We start from the raw sequence: 22,025 nt of genomic DNA, 5'->3' as shown, positions 1-22,025 counted from the left end.
AGTCATAATAAATTAAAGAAAAAGGTTACATGAGGAATAAGAAATAACATGAAAAAAAGAATGTCTTGGGAAAGTCTTAACATCTTCTGAGGTGAGAATGGGGAATATCTGCAAACCACACTGCTGCTTCCCAGGTTGGCAATCATCATAGTTTTGCTGTTCTATGAAGGTCATTCATCTACAGCATTCTGGAGGTTCTTTCCAGTCATGACATTCCTTTTCTGTTTAAACTCATAACTTTGTGTTTGAAACTACGTTAATTCTTCCACAGTTATGGACACATTTATTTTATTTGCTTTTAAAAATTTTTAATTGATGTAAAATACACATACCATAAAGTTTATCATTTTGACCATTTTAAAGTACACAATTCAGTGGTATGTATATTTTCATAATATCATGCAACCATCATCATTATCTAGTTCCAGAATATTCTGAATATTCCAAAGGGAAACTCCATACCCATTAAGCAGGCACTACACATTTTTCCCTCTCCCCAGTCCCAGGCCACTGCTAATCTACTTGGTCCTGATGTATTCACCTCTTCTCAATATTTTATATAAATGGAACCATGAAACATGGATATTTTTGTGTCTGGCTTTTTATACTCAGTATAATGTTTACAAAGTTTATCCATGTTGTAGCATATAACAGTACTTTGTTCTTTTTTAGAACTGTTTGAGGTTCACAGCACAATTGAAAATGCAGAGTATTTCCATATTCGTCCTCTCTCCCCCCATAGCTTCCTTTATTATTAATATATTGCATTGGTGTAGTATATTTGTTAAATTAGAACGAATATTAATGCATTATTTTCAACTAGAGCCCACAGTTTACATTGGGGTTCACTTTTAGTGTTGTATGTTCCATGGAGCTTTACAAATTATTTACACATTTTGATACATTAGTATGCCCCTCCAAGCCCTTTAAATTTTTTATATAAATTTAGTGATACATTTAGTAGTAAACAAATTTAGTAATAAATAGGTTAGCTTTGCCTTAAAATATTTTTGACATTTCTCTATTTTGTTTTAATGAAACTGAAATTTTTAATTTAGTATCTTGAGGTTAACTGTCTTCTTTATTTTTTGTCTTTATTTTTTTTCTGTAGCCTTTCTTCCTAATCAAACTAGCTCTTTGCTTGTTAGTCTTGTGTCCTCGTGCATATTCTATATATAAATACATATATTCCTTAAGACAATTTCATGAGAATGTGTTTTTTTACCAGTCAAAATTTTTACTAGATAAAGAACATATTTTTCCTAAATTAGGAATTAATTTACAATCTCACTTCCAGTTCCAATTAAAAAACCCATAGGAAAGGAGAATGATTGAAGGCTTGGGTGAAATACCGCAATTGGTGAGTCATTCAAGGATCTTGATGCATAGATGGTTGTAGTCACATAAAGAATGGCAACTTTCAGAATAGATGTAGAGATTGAATGAATCTTAGTTACAAGGAGAGGACTGGAGGAAATGAAGGACTTTTTCATTATTAGTCAGTAAACTATAAGTTCCATTACGGCAGAAATATTTTTCTTTTTTATATGTCCTCACAGCCTAGAAAAGTACCACCAAGTGGTTGATCAATAAGCATTTGTGGAATGCATGAATAGATGTATAAGTAGGATATTTATTGAGTTCTTATTTGTAGAATGCCCTCTGCTAGGCCCTAGAGATAAAATGTTTAATAAGGTATAATTTCTTCTCTACATTTTTTTATTCTATTGAAACTTCTTTGTCTTTTCAATGTCCTATCATTCCTTTATAAATTCTACTTAGAATGGGATTTCCAGAGTAGTTTATCAATAAAGAATTAAATTGATGGAGTCAGACTAAATTCAAGCTTATTTCTTTGCCAGAAACCATAGGCTACTTGGCGACCCTTCACTGCTTGTTTTTGCCCACACTAGAGATGAGGATGCTGTGGGTGATGTCATCCCTGACATTTCTACAACTGATTCTACACTGTTCTTTCATTTAGTTCTTTCAATGATTTCTTTCATTGCCCACCTCCAACCTACTCTGCCCAATCTCTAAGCTTAAAGGACAAAAGAGCAATAAAATGAGTTGGAAAGTGAAAGATGGAAGAATCCTGTTGTAGAACAAAGTATGCATTTAGTTCCAGTAGGAGAGACACTAAAAACTCATTTGAGAACCTCATGCTGAATATTCTAAATTTAGAACAAAAGAAAAATATCCTAAACTGAACCCATTATCCTTCCTGCTGTATATCATAGTTCCAATCTCATTTTTCTTCTGTTTTGTTGTGACCCCATGTATAGGGTTCTCATATATGGGAATATTCTTCTTGTGTTCAAATACTGGCTTTGCCACTTAGTGAACTGCGTCCAGCATGGCCAGTGGTGAACCTGAGGAGGGGTGGTGAAGGATTAAAGAAAATAGACAAGAGGGTATAATTGGGGCCAGGCTTGAGCTCCTGGATCACAGTGACCCTGCCTGTAAGCTGAATCTTTATTTTATAATCAGATCACACAAAGCAAAACAAGGGAGTGGTCAAGATGTTTACAATATTCTTGCAAGTTTCAAATCTGCTTCTTTCCTGTTGTAATTTTCTGAACTCTATCAAGCTTTGTTTCTGCAGCACTTGCTGCACCTTCTGCAGCCCTGATCCCTCAGCTACCTAGGACTACAAGGTCAGACTATAAGGTCAAGTTTTCGTACAACCATAGCCTTTGGCTATAATTTTGCTGTGAGAGCTTTGCCCTCCAAGCTGAGACTTGTATGTGGCTTTGCCACAAAAGGTCCATGTCCTCTCATCAGTCCGAGGCTTGAGCCTGTCCAAACACTATAGTCGCTCTCCACAACTTAGTGTGCCGGGGAACTTTTGCTAAGGAGATACATCTTCCAAGAGAGATTCTTAAAGAGACTTGTGGTTTAAAGAACTGTCAACAGTGTAGAAAAAGCTAAGTGGATCTCTTCTGTCACCAGGAAGAGAAAGCTCACTTAAAAGGAGCAGCTCATATTTTATATCCTTGAAGACACAAGCTTGGCCATGTTAGAGAAGGCTTAGCTGCATTAAGGCAAAGGAAACTTCAGCAGTGGGAAGGACATGGTCAGTGAAGAAAACAGGCAGTGTTGTCAACTCTTTTCCACGAAGGCTGCAGATGTTTCTTTGTGTCTATTTGACTAGTTTTATTTTTTCTCTGAAAAGATAAACTGCAACATCAATTCTTTTCTCATTCACATATTCCCAGAGGACAAAACTCTGACTTGCTGACCAGTGAGAACTTGTCTATATATATAAAAGCCTAAGCAGCCGAATGACCAAACAACGGGTCTACTGGTCACTATGATGTGCACTGACCACCAGGGGACAGACAATCAATGCAGGAGCTGCTCCCTGGTGGTCAGTGTACTCTCACAGCGAGAGTGCCACTCAGCTGACTGACGGGTGCCAGATGCTGGGCTTATGGCTGGCAAGCACAGCTGCAGCAGCATAAACTTCTCCTGCCTCCATGGCAGTGCTACCAAGCAGCCCTGGCAGCAGGTGCAGCGGGGCCAGTGGGAGTGGGAGCAGTGCCTGGCCCAGGCTCAGGTTCCTCCCTGGCCACCTGCTGCTTCACACACTACTACATCCCTTGGGGTATGTTGGCATGCTGGTTTTGGGTCTACAGGGATCCAGCTGAAAACAGCAGTCCAACATCTCCTGAGGGGTCCTGGATTGAGAAAGGGCACCAGCCAGGCTGAGGGATACAACCTGTGCATGAACTGTGCACTAGGCCTCTAGTTAGCAAATAAAAGGCTTGCCTCAAGAAAGCTTGGTCTCCCACAGGAAAGGTTTTATCATCTTCTCCACCTCATGGAAGACTCCAGATTTACAAGTTGATGGTCACAGAGGCAAGGACAAGCTGAGCTACTAACTTTCAAAATATTTGAATGATTTCTGGGTATTTCCAACAGTAACATGTACTGAGAATTCACTCAACTGTTGATCGTTCCCTTTAGACACCACCTCTCCTCCACATTTGATAACACAAACAATAAGCATAGAAAATTTCTCTGTAAATGTAGTTTTAAAAATATTTTAAAATAAATATTTAATGTTGAAAATAGTAAATATGTCCCCCCCCATTGCCCTCTCCCAACTTTCTCCCCACTAAGGCTTTCCCAACCACTGTCTGTGTCTAGAGACTATGAATATACACATATGTGTTCATTGTTTGATCTCTTTCCCTCTCCAACCTTCCCTGCATTCCAACTGAGGTTTGACAGTCTGTTTGATGTTTCTATGTCTCTGGGTCTCTTTTTGTTCATCAGTTTATGTTCTTTATTAGATTCCACATATGGGTGAGATCATGTGATATTTATCTTTTTCTGACTGGCTTATTTTGCTTAGCATAATGCTCTCAAGGTCTGTCCATGCTGTTGCAAATGGTGAGATTACTTTCTTTTTTATAGCATTCCATTTTCTAGTATTTATTTCAACACACACTGAGAGATGGAACAGAAGAGATACCATGCATTTGTTGGCAGTTTTCAGTGACAAATGGTTGCTGCTCATAAAGAGACTACATTGCCCCAAAGGTAACATTGGAGGAAATTCTCCAACCATTTTCCAGTCGCCCCATTCCTCTTTCTGCCTCCTCTTTGAAAGGGGCTAAAATGTTAATCTACTGGAAATGAGCTACTCTCCACACAGCAACAGCTTTCTCACCCACAAAAGCTCTGAGTGGAGGCAGCTCAGAGATACCTAAGGACTGACACTTCATTTCTTACTGAGGTAACAGAGTTAGCTTCTTGGGGGACACCCATATTAGAACTCCTTGAGTGAGTTGCAGAGCTCTTTGGAGAAGAATCAGGACAATTTTCAGTGTGATCTGAACCTAAGCAGATGGCCACAGATGTACCAGGACCCTGAATGCTAAAATAAGGATGGAGGACCCCACAGAATTTGATTCTAGTGAAGGAATAGATGTAAGATCCATCAACCATGTCCCCAGCCTCCCAGTCTAGGAACACTCCTATCCTGTGCGGGCGTTGCCTCAGCGACAGAGACTCTGGCTGGGAAGTGAGAACCCTGACTTCCCCTTCCTTGTATGCCACCACTCAGAAACTCTTTTCTGAACTTTCTACAAACCACCCCTCTCTCTTCACTGTATCTGAGCAGACACCCAGTGCCCATCTGGTTCCAGGTCCACCTTCTGCTCCCACATTTACTTCTGCCTCCCAGCAATGTCTCCCTGTGGTAAAGCAACACTGAAGGTGTCCTCTTGCTCCTGCTGTGTGGGGCCATCCTTGTTCTGAGAAACATTTTCTATTGAAGAAACATGTGTTCTACTCTCAGATACGATGGGTTTGGTGTGACCTGTGTCTGGATCCACAGTAACAGCCACTGCAGGTATGAAAAAAAAAAAAAAAACTCATTCCACAATCAAGACTGGCTAGTTTGAGAAAGATCCAAATACAGGAAAGGGGGTATGTTGGAAAAGAAGAGGGAGAGCAATGGAAGAGCGGGTAAACCATTGTGTTCTATCCATATCTATTCATAGGAGACGCAAGGTGTATAGATCACAGAAGGTCAGGGCTGACCGGACCTTGGGTGGCCACTGTTCCCCACAGGCAAACGCTGTTTAGAGAAGAGGGATGTCTCATCTGAAAGCCCAGGAATGGGTATTGCAGGATGGAGTCTCTCCAATTCCCTTCAGATGCTGGCTGTTTGTTCTTAATAATTAAGCCCTGCCATATTTCAGTCACACTGTACCTGAAGCTTCTTTGGCTTCCTTTTTCTGTTTGCTTATGTAATAGCTCAGTTATCTTTCTCACATGCACTTATTATATTTCTAACAATTGAAATCCCAGGCACTTTAGTCAGAAAGCCCCCAACTGTGACAACCACTCCATCCTTAGGAGCTTGGAAGTTGGCGAGACTGCTTTGCTTCTCTCAGCGTCATTTTGCTCTCATGACAACGAACATATTATAATTCTGATCCCTCAGCATAGGACTGTGGTGAGCAAGAGATGAGATAATGTGTAGGGTTTAATACTGTCTTGCCCTTGATGAACACTTGGTAAACTTTAGCTTCCAGTAGTTCTAGCAGCACTAATACTGGATAGTAAGATTAGCCGTGGCACTAGTACTAGTAGTAAGCAATCTGCTTCTTGTCAAACTCAACACGTTCAATAATTAAAGTTTTTTTAAGAATGTATGTGGGATATTATGTGTTTGGAGGATTATGATAACTAGAAATTGGGTGTGGATGTGGGGATATGCAGAGTAAAGCAGCATGCATTGGACATTGACAATCAACTCTAACTCTGGAAAGACTCTGAGGCCAGGGCCATTGTGCACTTGCACTGAGTGGCAACAAGCTGTGCTCTGTCTCAGCATGGTTACATAGCAGACTTCCTTCCAGCTCAACTACTTTTTCAATGTTATTCACATGAATAAATCTACCCTGTCACTGGTCAGATTGGGCATCATTTCTTCATGGTAGTGTGTTTAATTGCCATTTCTTCCTTTCACAGCAATTGCTTTTTCCTTCATAACATTCATCACAATTTGTATGTGCACTTTCCCATGGAGTCAGAGACCAGCCCTGCTGTATTTATTTGACACTGAATAAATAGTTGCATGGATTTAGGCTGAATGAATGATATCAGCATAGTATGAAATCTGTTAATGTTTCAGCACAAAATTGAGTCTGAAGTGAAAGCCATAAAATGCTACCCCAGGAGGTGTTATTGGCTGTTTATATAAATGCAAGATTTTATGGTTTGTATAAAAGAGATGATGTAGGACAAAAGGATAGGACCACTCACCTGCTTTGAAATGCTCCTTTCTCCAGTCTAAAGAGAAGGAAAAAAATCATGTTAAAATACAGCAAGAATGTGTCCTCTGAACTATTATAGTAGGATGCTTATTCACTTAGCCGCTATATTTTTCTGACCCTCAGTTTCAATATAAAATCTCCAGAAGATGGCACCTTTCTAAACATGCCCTGGAAATGGCCCATGAAATCCTGGGGCACCTGAAGCCCCAAGACTACATCAGTTACTCACCAGCATACAGCCCAGCTCTCCTCCGGTCTGAGATAAAACAAAGACGTTAGATATTCCCACTCAAAGGGCATGTGCTTCAGACTGAAACTGCTGTAACCACACGAAATCTGAAGGTTTATGGCAGTGCTATATTTCTGTGTTCATCTCAATGAAAATTATGGGATGTTTGTCTTATTTTATATTTCCTGTGCTATCTCTTCATACTTTCCTCATCCACCAACACATCTGTGATAAAATATGAGGGTCTGGTTCTTTTGGGAGAAGAAGAGAATTGGTTATAATTGAGAAACTGTGTTGTAAATCCTGAAATTTCATTGCTGTCTTGACATCTTTGAGTCTCACAGGAAGCCAAATGCCCAACTGTGAGTGCCCTGTTCTCACTAGATATGCTCTCTCCTCAGAAGTAAAAGCTCCATCCAGATAACTCCACTACCAGCCAAAGCAGCTGACCCCCATTTGTCCTCAGCCCAATAGTGGGCTTCACCTCACTGTCAGCTGGAAAAAATATTCAAACATGCCAATCACATACTTCTACAGACAAGAGTACCTCATCCTCCTGTTATTACTATCCTACCTCCCACAGCCCTGCTGGTTGACTCTGCTCCAAAGTGCAACCTCCATGTGTCCTGCATGGTGTGTGGTGCCCTCCCCCAGGATGTGAGTATGTGATTAACAATCCGCTACCTATCTCATCTGCCTGGTATTGGGTGATCCCTTATTCTTTTTTTGGGTGGGGTACTCCTCTTCCCCTACAAGGTCGATAGGAGGAGGTGAAAACAGGGGCAGATGAGATGGTTGATCCAACAACATCAGTCTAACTCACCTTGATTATATAATTCTACTTCTGTCTGAAAAGCAATAACAGTCTGTGAAATGCTAAGTGTACAGAATAAAGTAATGACTAGAAAAGAAAAAAGAAAAAAGAACTTACTAAGCTCTTTCTTGAAAGATTCTAAAAAGGCAAGAAAATAACAAATCAGATTTTACAGAAAAATAGTCCAAGATTTACTTTCTAGACTGTTACTGAGCCCAGATCCTAAATGCTATTTCCATCTACCTAGATCAAGAAATTTGCCTTAATTGAGAATTACTGTGGATATTTATTCTTGACTCCCTGATTACACCAGTAAGTTTCCTCTCTCCTTGGACTCTAATATAGTATTTTTCTTATGAAGGTCCTGGGCTCCATGTCTTCTTGAAGGTTGTGGGGCTCTAACTAAGTTCTACGCCTGTCTCTGTGTCCCAACAGATGCCATCCATGTACACAGCCACGCTAACAATCTCATAAATTTACTGCTGTCCCCAAGTCTCCTTCAGTTTTACCTTTGATTTGGCTTCTTTTTACTTTTCCCTCCTTGGCTTCCTGTACTTTCTTCCTTTCCTGTTGCTCTTTCCAGGTCAAAAATACAACAGCATCGATGACAATTCAAGTCACAGTGAATGCTACTTTCCAAGGAGAGGTCCTAGGGAAGAAGGGCTCTGATACATGGTCCCCAAAGCCTGACCCAAAACATACACTGAGCAAGCCTATTCCACCCGGTTTCCAAACATCTCCTCCTTACTCCTGTCCTGTCCCCAAAATGGCAGTGCTGACCTGGGATAGAAATGGTTTCCACCTGCTCTTGTCTTGAAGGGTTCTTTGTGGTGCAGGATGCCTCTCACTTTGAGCTGTCTCTCACGAGGGATGCCTCAATTTGAAACAACCCATCACCGTCTTGGGTCTTGTCCTCAGAGAAAGAAGGTATCTTCTCTCCCATCACATCTTTCCATTGTACCTCAGGCTGGGGGAACCATCTCTTTCCTGTGCACATCTTATTCCTTCATCTTCTGGACCCACCATGAAAATATGAGGACCAGAGCCCAGACCTGGAGAGGAAAGCCATTCATCTGAGACATGGATATGTTTTGTCCAGACGTTCCTAACATTGCACAGTAACACCTGTGTGAGGAGATGGACAAAGTACCATAGTTCTTGGTGGAAGGACAAGGCATCTTACCTTCTCCCATGAGATAAATGGATATATGTAGTTCAAATTCACAGGAGACTTAAATTTGATACTGGGACTTATTCTGATACCTGACACATCTTCTCTACCCAGAGATATCTGCAATTGGTCATAGAAGGATTATAGAAGGAGCATAATAAAATTTGCCAATGTTGAATTCTTTCAGAAAACTACAATATATCTCTACATCTATATCTACTGTGGCCCAGTGCATGGATTTGGGTACATTGAAAAGAAATTAATTAGAAGAGAGATTCATGAGGTAATTACATTACTGCAAAAATTACATGTCAAAATAGTATATATAATATAGTATTATAAAATTAAAATACAAAATATTTAATATTGCTATTCATCATTTATAATAGAAGTGCTTGAGTCAACACTTATTTTTAAATTGCCAGTAGATATCATCTGTACTGGCCTGTCAGTCAGGAATGGTCAGTCACTTAGCCTTTTATATATAGAGAGACCTATCTCTATGTCTATCACTATATTCATATCTGTATCTGTATCTATGTATCTATCACCTATATCTATCTATTCCATTTATTGGAGTCTCAAGAAAACTTTTTGTGCTTAAATTGAGACTTCTTATAGTCACTTCCTAGAAAAATCTGTTTTTTCCAAATCCTCTTCCTTGTTCTGAGTAGGGATTATATATAAGATGAAGGTATCCACGTGAATTGAGGCCATTAAGGTGTCAAGATGTATTTTGTTTTTTACTCTCATCCATTTCTTTTCCCTTTACCAACTCTCCTTTTCAATTCAGCACAGGCTGGGTTCATTTGTGGGTCCATGTCCCCAGCACCTGTATCAAAACATCGCATACCAGAATGCTAGAAGAATCCACTGTCTCTTTGAGAATAATGTGTGTCTTGACTTCGAAAACTATATGTTATTTTTTATTAATATGAATCCTCTTATGTCTGGTTCATTCCTCCTTCAATTCCTTAGATGTAGAAAATATATTATGAACCTCAGCTATTCTCAATCTCTCTCTCTCTCTCTCTCTCTCTCTCTCTCTCTCTCTCTCTCTCTCTCTGTCTTTCTCTCTCTCCTTTCTTACTCTCTCTAGAATCAATGAAATAAAACAACCTCAAGCAAGGATTAATAAAAAAAAAAAAAAAAAAAAAGCATGGCCTAAAACAATGGTCAGCAAACTCATTAGTCAACAGAGCCAAATATCAACAATACAATGATTAAATTTCTTTTGAGAGCTAAAATTTTTAAACTTAAACTTCTTTTAATACCACTTCTTCAAAATAGACTCACACAGGCTGTGGTATTTTGTTGAAGAGCCACACTCAATAGGCCAAAGAGTTGCATGTGCTTCACAAGCCGCAGTTTGTCAACCATGGGCCTAAAACACAAGGGGATATCCCAATGGAGTAGAGAAATTTTCCCCTTTAAAGAAGAAAATGAGAGAGAACCAAGATGGCGGCCTAGGTAAGCGTCTAAACTGCCGCCTTCCACAACAATTTCAAAATAACAACTAAAAGACAGCAATGAAATCATCCAAAACCACAGGAAAGCTGGCTGAGCAGGAAATTCACAACTATCGATAGAAAGAAGGAGAGAGGTTCACGGATTAGATCTGGAGCTGCAAAGCACTGAGGTAGGGAGATGCTAGAGCAGAAAGGAAGAGCGGCTGACTGCACAGCTGGTGGGAGGGGAAAGGAAGCCCCTGGCTGCATTCAACCCCAGTTTCAACTGCACTGAAGCCCAGCCCAGGCCGAAACCCTGTGGGCTCAGGTACATACAGGTGGATATAGACTGTAGAGAAAGGCACCCATAGACTCAGAGTCTGGCAGACGTGAGTGAATGTGTGCAGAGAGGTCTGACCAGACTGGGAGACTCGGGAGAGCCAAGAGTCACAGCATGTGAAGAAGATCTTGCAGAGAGGTCTGACGGCAAAGGTTGCTGCGGCCTCTTCATAGCAGAAGGAGTCAGAGGCTCCTAACTGCACTGAATCCCCAACTCCAACTGCACTGAGCACTGAAACCCAATTCCAGGCAAGCCCCTGGGGCTTCCACACTCTTACAAGGGGAATCTGGACTGTCAGGCATAAACTCAGGGGATCCGTGGAAGGCAGAGGTCTGAGGCACACGCAGGACTGACAGGAAGCCAAGACTAGCAGCTCAGCCCTGAGACTCTGCCCCATCCAAGCTGAGTTCAGAGGCTTTTGTAATTTTGCAAGTCTGATCCTATAAGACTGTCTCCAATACAGAAGGTATCCTGGTGTAGACACAGCTGATACTCACATCCAATAGGTCTAGAGGTCAATTCCTCCCAGTGATACCAACAACAATCAAGACTTAACTACAACAAGACTGTACACTCAGTACACAAAGAGGAGCACCAAGAGTGTCTACCTCAGGTACCTGGGGAGGCTGACCCTACGGACCATATAGGACACCAAGCACACAAAGCCATCCTACCAATTCAGGGAAGCAGCGAAAATGCCGAGACAAGGAAATAGGTCTCAAACAAAAGAAATGGAGGAGAACAAAAGACTGGATATAGAGTTCAAAACCACAGTTATAAGGTTTTTCAAGAATTTCCTAGAAAAGGCCCATAAATTTAATGAGACCCTCGAGGATATGAAAAAGGACCAACTAGAAATTAAACATACACTGACTGAAATAAAAAAATTTATACAGAGACCCAATAGCAGACTAGAGGAATTCAAGAATCAAGTCAAAGATTTGGAATACAAAGAGGAAAAGGGCACTTCTCTGGAGAAGCAAAAGGAGAAGAGAAAATTGAAGATAGTGTAAGAAGCCTCTGAAACAACTTCAAACATACCAACATCAGAATTATGCAGGTGCCAGAAGAAGAGAGAGAGCAAGATACTGAAAACCTATTTGAAGAAATAATGTCAGAAAACTTATCTCACCTGGTAAAAGAAATAGACTTACAAGTCCAGGAAGAGCACAGCACCCCAAACAAAAGGAATCCAAAGAGGACCACACCAAGACATATCATAATTAAAATGCCAAGGGCAAAAGCAAAGAGAGAATACAAGCAGCAAGAGGAAAAACAGTTAGTTACCTATAAGGGAGCACTCATACAACTATCAGCTGATTTTTCAACAAAATTATGCAGGCCAGACGTCAGTGGCAAGAAATATTCAAAGTGATAGATAACAAGAACCTACAACCAAGATTACTCTACCAAGCAAAGTTATCATTCGGAATTGAAGGGCAGATAAAGAGCTTCACAGATAAGAAAAAGCTAAAGGAGTTCATCACCACCAAACCAGTATTATATGAAATGTTGAAAGGTATTCTTTAAGAAGAGGAAGAAGAAGAAAAAGGTAAAGGTAAAAATTATGATCAACAAATACATTTATATCAATAAGTGAATCTAAAAATCAAGTGAATTAAAAATCTGAGAAACAGAATAAACTGGTAGGTATAATAGAATCATGGACAAAGAAAGGGTGTGGATTAATAATTATCAGGGGTAAAAGGATGTGGGAGGTGCCAGAAGAGTCTGGACTAAAATCGTACACCTATGGATGAGGACAATGGGGAGGCGTGGTAATGGCAGATGGTGGAGAGGGAACCAGGTGGAAGGGAGCTATGGGGGGGGGGGCGGGGGGAGGAGAAACAATTGGAATAATCTGAGGAATAAAGATTTATTTAATTTAAACAAAATGAGTCTTGCTCTTGCCCATAAAGTTGCTATAAGGCTGTATATGAAAAGTATTTAAATTATATAGACCTCACATCAATCAACAATACATAGTACTATATATGTACTTTAGACTCTGGTCAGTAATATTAACATTACTTTTCCTCTTCTTATCCAAATGCCTAAATGAAAGGACAAGAATGCCTTTAATTTGTAAGCCTTGATTCTAGTCAGAGGCATTACTCTACAATTGTTTTTTTTAAAATAAATCTTTATTGTTCATATTATTACAAATGTTTCTCATTTTCCCCCCTCCATTGCTCCCCTCCACTAGTTTCCCACCCCACCCTCTGCCCTTTCCCACCCCCCATTGTCCTCATCCATAGGTGCACAGTTTATGTTCATTGTCTTCCCGCACCCCCCATGTCCCTTTTCCCTGAAAATGGTCAGTTCACTCCCCTTCCATACCTCTGATTCTATTATATTCACCAGTTAATATTGTTCATCAGATTTTTTAATTCCCTTGGTTTTTAGATTTACTGTTTATCCTATCTAATAAAAGAGTAATATGCAAATTACCAATCACTCTGCTACACCCACAAGCCATGCTCACAAGCCACACCCACAAGCCAATCAGAAGCAATTATGCAAATTAGCCCAAGATGGCTGTAGCCACAGAGAGAGCAGGAGGGAGGCTTGGATTTCCCTGGAGATGGAAGAAGCCAAGCTTTCTGCACATCCTGGCAGGCTCAGGCCTCCGCTTAAGGCTACAAAGTTTCAATTATAGAAAATAAAAAGCACAACAGAGATGGGTGCCACAATGGAGCAAGCAGAAGGCTTGGCTCTGTTCCAGGCTACAAAGTTTCAATTGTACAAAGTAAATATCTTGAGTACCTCATTTATTTGATATCAAAGATACTATTAATAATGCACCTGATCAGTTTTCCCCTTTGCACTGCCTGATAGAAAGCTTAGGGCAAATACCGTATTTTCCGGCATATAAGATGACTCCTAATTTTAAGTTTAAAACATAGGTTTAGGCCTATATTCGCTGTATAAGACTACCCCCCACTTCCGAGGCAACACCAGTTCTTTTTTTAATAGACTGCCTCTCTGACTCTGGCCAATCTGAGCAGGCTTTTTACTAGAACACAGTGTAGCTTTGGGTACAGAACATGTATAATTTGCATGCATAAAAAGCCTGCTTGGATAGGCTGAGTTAGAGAGGTGGTCTATTAAAAAAAGAACTGGTGTTGCCTCGGAAGTGGGGTGTAGTCTTATACAGTGAATATATGCCTAAACCTATGTTTTAACTGTAAAATTAGGGGGTCATCTTATACGCTGGAAAATACAGTAGGTGGTTGACCTCCAGCAAAAGTCTAGAATACTTTTGGTACCCCTTTGAGATACAAATACACTGAGTGGCCAGATTATTGTGCATTCAGAGATCATAATAATCTGGACACTCAGTATACTTTCAAATTAGTGTTTTGGGTTTCTTCAGATATATACCCAAAAGTGGAATCACTGGGTCATAAATAAATTCATTTTAAATTTTTTGAGGAACCATCACACTGTTTTCTATAGTGGCTGCACCAATTTGCAATCCCAGCAACAGTACAAGAGGATTCGCTTTTCTCTACATCCTTGCCAATACTTGTTGCTGGTTGATTTATTTATCATAGCAATTCTGACAGGTATGATGTGATCTCATTTTGCCTTTATCTTATGATTAGTGACATTGAGCATCTTTTCATTTGTCTATTGGCAATCTGTGTGTTCTCTTTAGAAAAATGTTTATTCAGGTTCTTAGCCTACCTTTTTATTTTTATTTCATTATTATTTTTGTTAATCTTCACCTGAGGATATATTTTTGATTAAGTGTTTAGAGAGAATAGAATGGGGGGAAGAAGAATAAGAGAGAGAGGGAAGGAGAAAGAGAGAGAGAGATGAAAAAGACACATCAATTGGTTGCCACACATGCCTCAACTGGGGCAAGGGATCAAACCTAAAACTCAGATATATGCCTGTGACTGGGAATTGAACCCGAGACCTTGCAGTGCACAGGGCTGATGCTCTAAGTACTGAGCAACACCAGCCAGGACATAGCCTATTTTTTAATAATTGGATTGTGGTTTTGGTGTTGAGTTTAATGAGTTTTTAAAATAAATTTTAGATATGAACTCATCAAATGTATTATGGGTGAATATCTATTCTCATTTTGTAGACTGTCATTTTGTCTTGTTGATGTTTCCCTTGCTATGTAAAAACGGTATTGTTGGAAGTCTTACATAGGTCTCCGTTTTTCCCCCATTAACCTCTTCCAGTCAGCTCCCATCCCACCCCCAGGTCCTCACCACACCATTGTCTGTGGCCACAGGTTATGCATATATGGATACAAGTCCATCGATTGATCTCTTCCCACTCACCCTCCTCCATATTCCTTCTGAGACTGCAGTTAGTTCTATGCTTCTATGTCTCTGGATCTATTTTGTGCATTAAATTCCACATATGAGTGAGATCATATGATACTTATCTTTCTCTGACTGGCTTATTTCAGTTAACATAATAAGTGTTTACCATGGTGATAATTTCTGGTTGGATTGATCTCTTTATAATGATGTGATGTCCTTTTTTATCTCTTATTATAGCACTAAAGGCCTGATGCATGAAAATGCATCTTCCCCCAACTGCTGGCACCAGCTTCCCTGAGGCGCCCAGGATCCAGGCTTTGCTCAGGCTGCCAGCAGGCACCCAGGACCCAGGCTGCTATCCTCTGGCCACCAGCAGGCACCTGGGACCCGGGCAGCTTCCCTCCGGCCCCAGCTTTGTCCAAAAGGACGTCCAATCTAATTATTATATTACCCTTTTGTTATTATAGATTTGATTCAAATACTATTTTATATAAGTATTGCTACCCCAGCTTTTTTACCTTTACATTTGCATGAAATGTCCTTTTTCATTCTTTGGCTTTCAGTCTGTGTGTGTCTTTTATTCTGAGGTGAGTCTGTTGTAGACAGCATATGTATGAGTCTTGTTTTCTTTTCTTTTTTTAAAATATATTTTATTGATTTTGTACAGAGAGGAAGGGAGAGAGATAGAGAGTTAGAAACATCGATGAGAGAGAGAGTCATCGATCAGCTGCCTCTTGCACACCCCCTACTGGGGATATGCCCGCAACCAAGGTACATGCCCTTGACCGGAATCAAACCCGGGATCTTTCAGTCCCCAAGCCAACGCTCTATCCATTGAGCCAAACCGGTTTTGGCAGAGTCTTGTTTTCTTATCGTTCAGCTATTATATGTCTTTTGATTGGATCATTTAAGCTATTTACATTTAAAGTGATCATTGATAGGTACATATTTATTTCCACTTTATTTTTTATATGTATGTTCCTCTTTTTTCTTTCATCTTAAAAATTAATATTTCTTATAATCCTGCTTTGCTTTAAAGAACTCCTTGAGCTTTTTCTTGTCCGGGGTACTCTATATTTCTTCTTCAACTTTAATTGATAGCCTTCATGAGTACAATTGTCTTGGTTGTAGACTCTTGTTTTTACCTACTTTGAATATTTCATGCCAATTCCTTTTGATCTGAAATGTTTCTGTTGAAAATCAATTGACCTTCTTATGGGAATTCTCTTTTAGGTAACTGTCTTTTTCTTGCTGCTTTTAACTTTTGGCATTTTAATTATGATGTGTTTTAGTATAGGCCTCTTTGGGTTCATCTTGCTTGGGACTCTCTGTGCTTCCTGGACTTGTGTGTTTTTCTATCATCAAATTAAGATAGTGTTGTCATTATTTCTTCAAATAGGTTCTTAATCTGTTGCTTTCTCTCTTCTCCTTTTTAGTACCCCTATGAGGCAGATGTTTTTCTACCTCATCTGTCCTAGAGGTCCCTGTACTTCTCACTTAGAAAAAAAAATTTGCCAATCTAATTGGTTGTTTTCTGTTGCATTGTCTTTGAAATTACTGATTCAAACCTCGGCTTCATTCAACTTACTATTGATTCCTTCTAGTATGTTCTTCATTTCAGATATTTTACTCTTCATTTATTACTTCATTTTATGGTTTCTTTGTCCTCTTTTATGCCTACTATCTTTTTATTAAAGCTCTCACTAAGTTTATCCATTCTTCCTCTAGGTTCCTTGAACATTCTTTTAACCATAGTTTTCAACTCCTTATCTGATGGAATGCTTGCTTCTATTTTATTTAGTTCTTTTTTTTTTTTCCTGTTCTTTTATTTGGGGGCATGCTTTTTGTCTTCCCATTTTTGCTGCCTCTCTGTGTTTGTTTCTGTGAATTAGGAAGGTCTGCTGTGTCTCAGTCTTGGTAAAGTGGCCTTACATTGTAGGTCTCCAGTGGAGCTAAGTAGCACAGTCTCCCTTATCACATGAGGAAGGTGCTCCAGGAATGTCCTTGTGTGGGTAATGTAAGGCCTGTTGTAGTCCAAATTACTGTTGGCCCCTCTATGTGTGAGGTTAACCCTCAGCCCAGCTGTCTGTGAGTATCGGCCCTGACCACAGTGTACAAGCTGCTATGCTGGTGCTGATCACCTGAAGCACAACTTGCCTCAACAGGGTGTGGTGCCTGATGAGATCTCCCTTTGGATGGGCTGCTTGTGAAGCTAACTGTGTCCTGCTCTGGACTGTGGTCTGAAGCCCCTCATCAGATGTGTTGGTTTGGCGCCACTTGGGTGGGACTCTGGTATAGGTCAATGTCAGATACCGCCTGTGCTGGGCCTAGACGTGCACTGAGGGTCAAATGTGTATAACAAGTTCTCACAGCACTGAGCCCAGGGGAAGCTCAGAAAAAGGCCTGGGGAACTCTGAGATGTGCATGCCTGCTGGTTGTCCCTTAGGCTCAGACAATGAAAGGTCTGGCTGTACACCAGTTGGGTGAGGCAGGTGCTCAGTGAGTTACCAGGTAGGGGAGATGATGTTCACTGGGTTAATACTGATTTAAATTTAGTGTTAGTGCTGGGTCTGAGACCATTTTGCCAAAGTCTCAGGTACACCAGGGTCAGGTGCCACCCACCTGGGGTGTGCAGACATTTGCGGTGGGGCAGGTCTCAGGGAGATGTCAGGGTGTGACCAGTAGAGTTCATCAGGTAAAACAAGTTAGGATTGGAGGAGGACTTTGTACAGGAAAGGAGGCACCTGGCAAGAGTTTTTCAAGAAAGTCTGTGAGGCAGGCTGAGGCTGGCTGCCATCAGCAGATTCTTCCATCAAGTGTACACTTGGCAGGGTGAGGTCTTAAAGGGTCAGCAAGGTTGGGCTAGTGCATCTCCCCAGGCTAATGGCATGTGGAGGGCAGTGCACGACCCAGGAAAGATGGTGTTTGTGGGCAGTATGGGAGGGAACTCAGCATAGGAACATTGGCAGCTGCCCTTCCAGCCCCCTCCCTCAGGCCACACAACCCAATCTCTCCCTGTATCACTCCAGTTTCCTCCAGAGCTCAAGGTCAGTACCTGGGTACAAGGTGGTTTGTGCTGGCCCTTTAAGAAGATGCCTGTGTTTCCAGCTGTCTCTGGTGGAATCCCTAGTGATTTCCACAGCCAGATATTCTTTAGGCTCCTCTTGCCTGCCCTGCTGCTCTGGGCTGGGGATCCCAACATAGGATTCAGACCCCATCGCTCCTCTGGTGAGACCCTGCAGCTGAACTATCTTTCTGGATTCTCAATGCTGACCTTGGATAAAGGCCCAACTTTTTTGCATTTCTGGTTCTCCTACGAGTCAGGAGGTGCTTTGTCTCTATGTCGTTAGTTATAAGACTTCCGATTCAGCTAGTCTTCAGATGGTTATTTATGTTGATTGTTTTATAATTTAGTTGTAATTTTGATATGGTGCTGAGAGGAGGTGAGTGTAACTTCCACCTAAACTGGTGCCACATGGATCTTCTACTGAGGCCTGTATTGTGACCTAATTTGTGATCTATCCCGGAGAATGTTTCATGTGCACTCGAAAAAGCTGTGTATTGTTCAGTTTGGACATAAAATGTCCTTAAAACAATCTATTAAGTAAACCTAGCCTACTGTGACCTTTAAGGTCATTATTTTCTTATTAATTTTCTCTCTGGTTGAGCTCTATTGATGTGAGTGAGTTACTAAAAATCCCCTACCATTACTGTATTCCTGCAGAATTCTCCCTCTATGTCTATTAGTAATTGCTTTATATATTTAGATGCTCCTATGTTGGGTTTTTTTGCAATTATTGTATCTTCTTCTTAGATTGATCCCTTTATAATTATGTACTATTCTTTGTCTTTTTCTTAATTTTTTTTGTTTCAAAGTCTGTTTAGTGTTATATGAATACTGATACCCCAGCTTTCATTTCATTTCTATTGTATTTGCATGGACTGTCTTTTCAGCCTTTCGCTTTTGATCTGTGTATGTCTTGATTTTTTTTTTTTTTTGAAGTGAGTCTCTTGTAAGCAGCATATAAATGGGTCATGTTTTTAAATCCATTCACTGTATATATTTTTATTGGAGCATTTCATCTATTTACACCTAAAATAATTATTGATAAGTGTACACTTATTATCATTTTGTTGTCTTTTGGTTGCTTTAATAGTTCTGTTTCTTTCTTTTTTTTCTGGATATCTTCCCTGTGGTTTGCTGCTTTTCTTTACAGTTTTTGGTTTGGCTTTTTATTTTGTTTGTTTGTTTGTTTATTTGACTAAGTTAACTTCATAGATATTTTTAGGACATTTTAAGCCTCTTTATTCTGTGCATATGTTTTATGGGATTTTGGTTTGTGGTTACCATGAAATTTATGTATATCATTATGTATAGCAGTCTAATTTTACCTGATAGCTACTTAAGTTCAAATATACCCTACAAGAACTACATTTTTCCTCCCTCTTCCATACTTTGTTATTGATGTTATGTTTTAGATCTTTTTGTGTTGTGTGTGAGTTGAATTTCATACTTTTTTCTTTTGATCTTTATTTTAGCTTTTTAAATGTCTGATCAATTGTATTTATTAAATATTCGGCTTTACCTGTGACATATTTTCCTTCTTCATTTCTGATTATGGCCTTTTCTTTTATGTTATAAAACACTCTCTAACACTTTTTGTAAAGCTGTTTAATGGAGATGAACTCCTTTAGTTTTTGCTTGTCTGGGAAACTCTGTCTCTGCTTCAAATTAAATAATAACCTTGTGGATAAGCTGTTCTAGGTAGTAGGTTCCTTTCTTGTGGCATTTTAAGGATGCCCTGCACTCCCTTCTCTCTGTAAAAATGATGCAGAGAAGCAGCTGGTAGCTTTATGGGATTTCTTTGTATATAAATCACTGTTTTCCTCTGGCTCCTCAGAGAATTCCTCAGACCCTGGAGAGCTCCCAGGGCTCCCCAGCCTTCTCTATATGGCTCTCCTTTGTTGAATGGAAGGTGGTTTGTGAAGAAGTGACCACTGTTTAGGCTTTAGGTGCCAAGCAGCTTTGGGAAGCCAGGTGGAGCTGAGCGGGCATTCACAGTGCTGGGACATGGCGACTGGGCTGGCGCAGCTCCTGCCAGGGAGGCAGGATGTCTGGTAATGCACAGAGGTGGTTCTGCAGGTGGGTCCCAGCACCCAAACAAAGCCCTGCCTGCCTTACCAAAGCAGAGGGGGACGGAAAGCATGGTGCCCCCTTGGCCCTGAGTGTGCCCAAAGCTCCAGATGGGTTGTTGGGGGGTGGTGAGGTTGCTTCTTCATTTCCCAGCATCTCAGTTCAGGCCCTTTCTCTTGTTTGTTGTTCAGAACCATTCATTCAGCTCTCAGTTGTCTTACAGGAGTAAATAGTCTCTCTCTCTCTCTCTCTCTCTCTCTCTCTCTCTCTCTCTCTCTCTCTCTCTCTCTTTTTCTCTCTCTCTGTCTCCTGTTACATGACCACCACCTTGGACCTCTCTCCATAATGATTTGATATTTCTATATATTGTGAAACAACCACTACAGTACATCTGGTTAATATCTATACTACATGTAGTTTCAAAATTTATATTCCTGTGATCTGTGATGAGAACTTTTAAGATCTACTATCTTAGCTGTACATCACATTCTCATAACTTATTTATTTTATTCCTGGAAGTTTGTTCCTCTTGACCATTTTTATCTATATCACCCCCTCAATGGCAGTCCTCTTGCTGCAGCATGGTCAGTATCCTGTCACTAGGCAGATGCCGGCACATGGAGGACTGTGCGTCAGAACTGGGGCGTGAGAATTAACGCACAACTTCAATGGACAGTTGTCCTTCCAAGTCCACTGAGGATCAGAGGGTGCATGTATGTTAGTGTAACGTGTACTGGTGATCTAACGTAGAACTAGATGTTCTAAATCACACGATGACATCAAAGGCTGTACTCCCTAGGTTCCCATCGAGCTCCATTGCCTGAACTCTCTATTAACAATTCCATTAGCAAATCCTACTTCCACATTTTTGTAGAATAAAGCAAGAGCAGTTGACTGAATAAGAGGAGATGCCCCTCAAAATGGGAAAATCCTAATGGGACAGGAGTAAAGACCTGAACACTTTTCCCATGAAATACCAGCTATTCCAGCGCAGAGCTGCTGGGCCACAGGCTGGCTCTGGGTCCTTCCTCAGTCCCCCAGCCCCTTGCACACTTTGGTTTGGACAGGAAGGCCTGGTCACACTGGTGGGTTAAGTGCTGTCCAAGGCACTTTCCCTCCATGTCATATAGACCACCTCCTCCAGCCCCTTTCTCCAGTGTGTTCCCGAGGTGCCCTGAGCTCAGGGACAGCACCAGAACATAAACCTGACAACCTTTCACTCAGGTTAAATTATTGAACAACTTCCCATTTTTTTTCAGTGATATTCCCCCTGAAAGGAGTCACCGATTATACACTCCAATCAGCAGCTACCATCCTGTAGTCATCAGTTACTAGGGGAACTGCTCCTGAGGTGTCCCCAGAATCACACCTTTCCCAGTATGGAAACACCTGGAAGATCACAGGGGCTCTAACTGTGAGAGGCTGAGTCACGTCCCCAAATCTGCACACTCAGTTGTGGTGCAAAAGGACAAAATAGAAGGCCTCCTAACTTGCAGTCCCCTCCCTCACCCTCACCTCCCAGCAGTCACTTCTCCAATTGTCTAAACAGCTCTGTCTGCAGAGAGAGAGATGAATGGTCCTGAAAGGCTCCAACTTGTGAGCTCATCACTGACCAGCGCAGAGCTGCCTCACAACAGGGCCCAGACCAGTGTTTCTGCTAGCAGGGGATCAACCCTTAAAAACACTAAGTTAAAACCGTTTATTTAATGCGGGAAATTCTAAGTTTCAGAAGAGGACCTTCATACTGAATCTCTGACCAGCAACTGGTGATGCTGTTCATCTCTGATGCTGATTTGCTCTTAGTACTGA

At 40.8% G+C, this 22,025-nt stretch overlaps 1 long non-coding RNA gene and 1 pseudogene across 2 annotated transcripts in view; one reads left to right on the top strand and one right to left on the bottom strand.

Moving 5' to 3' along the window:
* LOC311626233 overlaps positions 1-22,025 on the top strand; it is a 1,185,289-nt gene that overhangs the window by 254,282 nt on the left and 908,982 nt on the right. The gene's annotated exons all lie outside the window — the stretch shown is intronic.
* Positions 4,705-18,300, bottom strand: LOC311625669 (butyrophilin subfamily 1 member A1-like; annotated as a pseudogene). Its single transcript has 8 exons — positions 18,138-18,300; positions 8,618-8,889; positions 8,347-8,502; positions 7,955-7,975; positions 7,847-7,889; positions 7,024-7,050; positions 6,784-6,810; positions 4,705-5,356 (listed from the first exon to the last, which is right to left on the bottom strand). The product of its transcript is annotated as a butyrophilin subfamily 1 member A1-like (transcript).

Source organism: Pipistrellus hanaki (genome assembly GCF_964339955.1).
Source record: "Pipistrellus hanaki genome assembly, chromosome: 7".
Classification (NCBI taxonomy): domain Eukaryota; kingdom Metazoa; phylum Chordata; class Mammalia; order Chiroptera; family Vespertilionidae; genus Pipistrellus; species Pipistrellus hanaki.
The sequence above is the reverse complement of the archived record's forward strand: the minus strand, read 5'-3'. Positions and strand labels throughout refer to the sequence as shown.